This window comes from Triticum dicoccoides, chromosome 4A (assembly GCF_002162155.2).
Source record: "Triticum dicoccoides isolate Atlit2015 ecotype Zavitan chromosome 4A, WEW_v2.0, whole genome shotgun sequence".
Lineage (NCBI taxonomy): Eukaryota > Viridiplantae > Streptophyta > Magnoliopsida > Poales > Poaceae > Triticum > Triticum dicoccoides.
In genome coordinates this window covers 592065279-592072096 of record NC_041386.1, presented here as the reverse complement: position 1 = coordinate 592072096, position 6818 = coordinate 592065279, and positions in this window count along the sequence as shown.

Here is a 6818-nt window from a genome sequence, read left to right as displayed (position 1 = left end):
TATGGTGGACTCATATGGAATAACTTTGGGGCTTATGGAATTGGATGCACAAGCAGTATTCCCGCTTAGTACAGGTGAAGGCTAGCAAAAGACTGGGAAGCGACCAGCTAGAGAGCGACAACAGTCATGAACATGCATTAAAATTAATCAATACCGAATGCAAGCATGAGTAGGATATAATGCACCATGAACATAAATATCGTAGAGGCTATGTTGATTTTGTTTCAACTACATGCGTGAACATGTGCCAAGTCAAGCCACTCGAATCTTTCAAAAGAGGATACCACCCTATCATACCACATCACAACCATTTTAATAGCATGTTGGCACGCAAGGTAAACCATTATAAGCTCCTAGCTAATTAAGCATGGCATAAGCAACTATAATCTCTAATTGTCATTGCAAACATGTTTATTCATAATAGGATGAATCAGGAATGATGAACTAATCATATTTACAAAAACAAGAGAGGTCGAGTTCATACCAGCTTTTCTCATCTCAATAAGTTCACCATATAATCATCGTTATCGCCTTTCACTTGCACGACTGAGTAGTGTGGATAATAATAATAGTGCATGTGCATTGGACTAAGCTGGAATCTGCAAGCATTCAATTCAAGAGAGAAGACAAGGTAATATGGGCTCTTTGTCAGATCAATCAATAATGCATATAAGAGCCACTCAACATTTTAATTATGGTCTTCTCCTCTCGACCCCAAAGAACAAGAAAGAAAATAAAACTAGTTACACGGGAAAGCTCCCAACAAGCAAAAAGGAGAACGAGAAATATTTTTGGGTTTTATTTTTAATTACTACTACAAGAGGCATGGAAAGTAAACTAATTAAAAGCTACAACTATTTTTTTTGTTTTTTATCAAGGTTTATTAAACACACAAGAAGAAAGCATAAAAAGGAAAATAAACTAGCATGGATGATACAATGAAAAAGTATGAGCACCGACAACTAGGAATGAGTGTGTGAACATGAATGTAATGTCGGTGAGAAATACATACTCCCCCAAGCTTAGGCTTTTGGCCTAAGTTGGTCTATGGCCACGGCTGGCCTGGCGGATATCCAAAGTTGTAGCTGGGGTCGTATTGAGATGCAACAGCTATTGCCTCATGAGCTGCCGCTCGGAGGCGAGCCGTCTCCGCCCTCCTCTTATTCCCGTCCGCCTCCTCCCTGGTTATAACATATCTCCCTTTTGCCTGGGAGTCAAAAAAAGTAGGAGCATGGAGAGCGACATGATAGGTGTGTCATCTATCAAAGATTAGTCGGTACCGGAGGAACTGATCGTTCCTCTCAACAAACTGATGATGAACCATGGCCTCATGATCTAAATAAACAGGTGGAAACTCAATATCATACCCACATATGGGTATATCAAGAAAATTAGCTAGACGGGTTGCATAAATTCCACCAAAGAAATCTCCATTAAATCTATTATTATGCAACCTATGTGCAACAATGGCTCCCAAATTATAATGTTTATCACCTAAAACAACGCTTCTGAGAACGCTGAGATTAGGCACACACATGTGACATGCTTCATCTTTACCATCAATGCATCTACCTATGAAGAGCGCAAAATAATGTATAGCAGGAAAATGAATGCTCCCTATGGTAGCTTGTGTTATATCTCTAGATTCCCCCACAATTATACTAGCAAGAAAATCTCTAAACTCAGATTTGCGAGGCTCACTAGTGCTGCCCCATTGTGGAAGTTTGCAAGCAATATTAAAATCCTCTAAGTTCATAGTATAAGAATTTTCATAAAGATCAAATAGGACAATTTGAGAATTACGTGATGATGAAAATTCAAACCTTCTCACAAAGGAATCAGTGAGATAGTGGTATTGGCGGCACTTATCTGCCTCGAAGCCCTCAAGATCGGCATTACACACATACGCGTTAAATTCTTCATTGATTCCTGCTCGATCCATAAAGTCCTCTCAAGGCCATTCACAAGCCCGCACCTGAGCTTCCCTCGGTGGTTCATCATCGGCATCGCGTATCGCGAGCCTGGGTCCTTCCTTCCTTGAAGGACCACCTTGGTACATTTTCCTAAACATATTTCTTCCTCTGAAAAATTTCTGAAATTTTAGTAACTTCAAAATAAAAGTAAACCAAACTCAACAAAATTGATAGCAACTACTCCCGCAAGTGCCTAGAGACTATATCATGCATCAAAACTACTTTTGACCATATAAATTTGACATGCAAGCTCAAGAATAGGGTCACATAAGCAGCAAAAATATGCAATGAATAAAGTACTAGAACAAAATCTAATTGGACCATTGGAGGAGTCACATACCAAGGAACAATCCCCCAAAGCAGTTTTGTGAGAGCTGCTTTGAGGAAGGAGATCGAAAATGGCAGCAAGATGAGCTTGGACTCGGGTTTGAGCTGGTTAGTGGTGTTTGTGGGAGGAATAAGGGGTGTGTGGTCGCTGGGATAAGTGGAGGGGAGCCACCGTGGGTCCATGAGGCAGGGGGCGCGCCCAGGGGGTGGGCGCGCCCTGGACCCTCGTGGCCAGGTGCTTGCTCCCCCTGCTGTGTTTTCAGTGCCAGATATTCTCAAATATTCTAGAAAAAATCATATTTAATTTTCAGGGCATTTGGAGAACTTTTATTTTCGGGGTATTTTTTTTATTGCATGGATAATTCAGAAAACAGACAGAAAAATACTATTTTTGCTTTATTTAATATAAATAACAGAAAGTACAAAGAGGGTACAGAGAGTTGTGTTTTCTAAATTCATCCATCTCATGCTCATCAAAAGGAATCCACTAGCAAGGTTGATCAGGTCTTGTTAACAAACTCATTCCGAATAACATGGAACCGGAGAATTTTCAAATAACACTAGGTTACCTCAACGGGGATATGCACGTCCCCAGTAATAAGAATATCATATTTCTTCTTGACAGTAGGTAGAGGAAATTCAAAACCTCCAAAAGTAATAGTTGAAATTTTTCCAATAGAATTGATACTGTGGACTTGAGGTTGTTTCCTCGAAAAGTGTACCGTATGCTCATTACCATTAACATGAAAAGTGACATTGCCTTTGGTGCAATCAATAATAGCCCCTGCAGTATTCAAAAAGGGTCTTCCAAGAATAATAGACATACTATCGTCCTCGGGAATATCAAGAATAACAACGTCCGTTAAAATAGTAACATTTGCAACCACAATAGGCACATCCTCACAAATACCGACAGGTATAGCAGTTGATTTATCAGCCATTTGCAAAGATATTTCAGTAGGTGTCAACTTATTCAAATCCAGTCTACGATATAAAGAGAGGGGCATAACACTAACATCGGCTCCAAGATCACATAAAGCAGTTTTAACATAGTTTCTTTTAATGGAGCATGGTATAGTGGGTACTCTTGGATCTCCTAACTACTTAGGTATAACACCCTTAAAAGTATAATTAGCGAGCATGGTGGAAATTTCAGCTTCCGGTATCTTTCTTTTATTTGTCACAATTTCTTTCATATACTTAGCATAAGGATTCATTTTAAGCATATCAGTCAAACGCATACGCAAAAAGATAGGTCTAATCATTTCAGCAAAGCGCTCAAAATCCTCATCATCCTTTTTCTTGGATGGTTTAGGAGGAAAAGGCATGGGTTTCTGAACCCATGATTCTCTTTCCTTACCGTGCTTCCTAGCAACAAAGTCTCTCTTATCATAACATTGGTTCTTTGATTGTGGGTTATCAAGATCAACAACAGGTTCAATCTATGCATCATTATTATTGCTAGGTTGAGCATCAACATGAATATCAACATTAACATTATCACTAGGTTTATGTTCATTACCAGATTGTGTTTTAGCATCAGAAATAGAAATATCATTGGGATTCTCAGGTGTGTCTACAACATGTTCACTAGAAGCATGCAAAGTCCTATCATTTTTCTTTCTTCCTCTTAGAAGGACTAGGTGCATCAATATTATTTCTCTGAGAATCTTGCTCAATTCTCTTAGGATGGCCCTCAGGATACAAAGGTTCCTGAGTCATTTTACCAGTTCTAGTAGCCACTCTAACAGCAAAATCATTATTCTTACTATTCAATTCATTGAGCAAATCATTCTGAGCTTTAAGTACTTGTTCTACTTGAGTGGTAACCATATAAGCATGTTTACTAATAAGTTTTAGTTCACCTTTAACATTAGCCATATAATCACACAAGTGTTCAATCATATAAGCATTGTGTTTCAATTGTCTACCAACATAAGCATTAAAATCTTCTTGCTTAACCATAAAGTTATCAAATTCATCCAAACATTGGCTAGCAAACTTAGTAGGAGGGATTTCAGCTTTATCATATCTATAGAGAGAATTTACCTTTACTACAGGTGTCGGGTTATCAAGACCGTGTGTTTCTTCAATAGGTGATGGATTAAAACCATGTATTTCTTCAACAGGCGGTAAATTAAGACCATGTATTTCTTTAATAGGAGGTAAATTCTTAACATCTTCAGCTTTAATACCTTTTTCTTGCATAGATTTCTTTGCCTCTTGCATATCTTCAGGACTGAGAAATAGAATACCCCTTTTCTTCGGAGTTGGCTCGGGAGTTGGTTTAGGAATTGGATCAGGAAGTGTCCAATTATTATCATTAGTCAACATATTATTCAATAGAATTTCAGCTTCATCAACAGTTCTTTCCCTGAAAACACAACTAGCACAACTACCGAGGTGGTCTCTGGAAGCATCGGTTAGTCCATTATAAAAGATATCAAGTATCTCATTTTTCTTGAGAGGATGATCAAGCAAAACATTAAGTAATTGGAGAAGCCTCCCCCAAGCTTGTGGGAGACTCTCTTCTTCAATTTGCACAAAACTATATATTTTCCTTAAAGCAGCTTGTTTCTTATGAGCAGGGAAATATTTAGCAGAGAAGTAATAAATCATATCCTGGGGACTACGCACACAACCAGGGTCAAGAGAATTAAACCATATCTTAGCATCACCCTTTAATGAGAACGGAAATAATTTAAGGATATAATAGTAGCGAGTTTTCTCATCATTAGTGAACAGGGTAGCTATATCATTTAATTTAGTAAGATGTGCCACAACAGTTTCAGATTCATAGCCATAGAAAGGATCAGATTCAACTAAAGTAATTATATCAGGGTCGACAGAGAATTCATAATCCTTAGCAGTAACAAAGATAGGTGAAGTAGCATAAGCGGGACATATTTCATTCTAGCATTCAGAGTTTTTTGTTTCAGCTTAGCTAATAGTTTCTTAAGATCACTCCTATCATTGAAAGCAAGAAAATCTCTAACAGTTTCTTCATCCATAACATAGCCCTCAGGAACAACAGGCAATTCATATCTAGGGGGAGAATCTTCATCATCACTTTCATCAATATTATCAGTTTCAATAATTTCATTCTCTCTAGCCCTAGCAAGTTGTTCATCAAGAAATTCACCAAGTGGCATAGTAGTATCAAGCATAGAAGTAGTTTCATCATAAGTATCATGCATAGCAGAAGTGGCATCATCAATAACATGCGACATATCAGAATTAATAGCAGAAGCAGGTTTAGGTGTCGCAAGCTTACTCAAAACAGAAGGTGAATCAAGTGCAGAGCTAGATGGCAGTTCCTTACCTCCCCTCGTAGTTGAGGGATACATCTTGGTTCTTGGATCTTTCAAGTTCTTCATAATGATAAGCAGATATAAATCCCAAGTGACTCAAAGAATAGAGCTATGCTCCCCAGCAACGGCGCCAGAAAATTGTCTTGATAACCCACAAGTATAGGGGATCGCAACAGTTTTTGAGGGTAGAGTATTCAACCCAAATTTATTGATTCGACACAAGGGGAGCCAAAGAATATTTTCAAGTATTAGCAGCTGAGTTGTCAATTCAACCACACCTAGAAACTTAATATCTGCAGCAAAGTATTTAGTAGCAAAGTAATATGATAGTAGTGGTAATGGTGGTAAAAGGTAACGATAGCAAAAGTAATATTTTTGGTGTTTTGTAGTGATGATAACAATAGCAACAGAAAAGTAAATAAGCGAAGAACAATATATGGAAAGCTCATAGGCAATGGATCGGTGGTGGAGAATTATGCCGGATGCGGTTCATCATGTAATAGTCATAACCTAGGGTGACATAGAACTAGCTCCAGTTCATCAATGTAATGTAGGCATGTATTCCGAATATAGTCATACGTGCTTATGGAAAAGAATTTGCATGACATCTTTTATCCTACCCTCCCGTGGCAGCGGGGTCCTATTGGAAACTAAGGGATATTAAGGCCTCCTTTTAATAGAGTACCGGAACAAAGCATTAACACATAATGAATACATGAACTCCTCAAACTACGGTCATCACGGGTAAGTATCCTGATTATTGTCACTTCGGGGTTAACGGATCATAACACATAGTAGGTGACTATAGACTTGCAAGATCGGATCAAAAACTCTCATATATTGATGAAAACATAATAGGTTCAGATCTAAAATCATGGCACTCGGGCCCTAGTGACAAGCGTTAAGCACAGCAAAGTCTTAGCAACATCAATATCAGAACATAGTGCATACTAGGGATCAAACCTAACAAAACTAACTCGATTACATGATAAACTCATCCAACCGATCACCGCCTAGCAAGCCTACGATGGAATTACTCACGCACGGCGGTGAGCATTATGAAATTGGTGATGGGGGATGGTTGATGATGACGATGGCGACGGATTCCCCTCTCCGGAGCCCCGAACGAACTCCAGATCAGCCCTCCCGAGAGAGTTTAGGGATTGGCGGCGGCTCTGTATCGTAAAACACGATGAATCCTTCTCCT